At 35.4% G+C, this 692-nt stretch overlaps 1 protein-coding gene across 1 annotated transcript in view; it reads left to right on the top strand.

The window, feature by feature from the left end:
* Scd5 (stearoyl-CoA desaturase 5) overlaps positions 1–692 on the top strand; it is a 202,228-nt gene that overhangs the window by 168,500 nt on the left and 33,036 nt on the right. The window lies entirely within an intron of this gene.

Genomic DNA, 692 nt, shown 5'->3' on the forward strand with positions numbered 1-692 from the left:
CAGACTAAAACTAATCAAAAGATATAGAGTCACTTCATTCTGATCAAAGGAACAATTAACCAAGAAGATATTACAATCATGAGCATATATGCACCAAACTCTGGTGCATCCAACTTCATAAAAACAATACTACAGGTCTTTAAGACCCAAATTAATCCCAACTCAGTAATAGTAGGGGACTTCAATACCCCGCTGTCTCCATTAGATAGGTTAACAGGGCAGAGAGTTAACAGAGACATATCTGAATTAAACAATACCATGTATCAAATGGACTTAACAAACATCTACCGAGTATTCCACCCAAGCACCAAATGATATACTTTCTACTCAGCACCCCAAGGACCTTTCTCCAAAATCGATCACGTACTGGGGCAAAAAACAAACTTCAACAAACACAAAAACACTGAAATAATTCCATGCATTCTATCTAGCAATAAGATGACAGCAGGAAATTAAAAGAGTAATAATTGGAAAAGAAGAGATCAAATTATCCCTTTTTGCAGATGATATGATATTATATCTAAGAGACACCAAAAATTCTACCAGAACACTCCTAGAAATTATGAACACGATCAGTAAAGGGGAAGGTTACAAAGTTAACCTACAAAAGTCTGTAGCCTTTCTATACACCAATAACAAATAATCAGATAAAGAGTACATGGAAACACTCCCCTTCACAATAGCTGCAAAAA

Source organism: Nannospalax galili, unplaced genomic scaffold (assembly GCF_000622305.1).
Source record: "Nannospalax galili isolate Female #2095 unplaced genomic scaffold, S.galili_v1.0 scaffold763, whole genome shotgun sequence".
NCBI classification, from domain to species: domain Eukaryota; kingdom Metazoa; phylum Chordata; class Mammalia; order Rodentia; family Spalacidae; genus Nannospalax; species Nannospalax galili.